This window comes from Chrysemys picta, chromosome 22, assembly GCF_011386835.1.
Source record: "Chrysemys picta bellii isolate R12L10 chromosome 22, ASM1138683v2, whole genome shotgun sequence".
In the NCBI taxonomy this organism is placed as follows: Eukaryota; Metazoa; Chordata; order Testudines; family Emydidae; genus Chrysemys; species Chrysemys picta.
In genome coordinates, this window is record NC_088812.1 from 2,406,547 (window position 1) to 2,406,773 (window position 227).

Sequence of the window (227 nt, forward strand, 5' to 3'; positions counted from 1 at the left end):
TGTAAATTGGACTGGGAGGGGGAGGGCTGAAGATGAAGTTGTCTCTTCTTGTCTGTTACAGTTTCAGGGAGGTTATTTGGGGGCATCCAGACACACACGCTCCTTCTCTCTGTCGCTCTCGCATTCTCGCCTTCCCTCCCCTAAGCCCCAGTCAAATCTCTCTCTCTCTATATGAATATATAGTTATATATATATAAATATATACATACATCCCATATGTGGGCAGC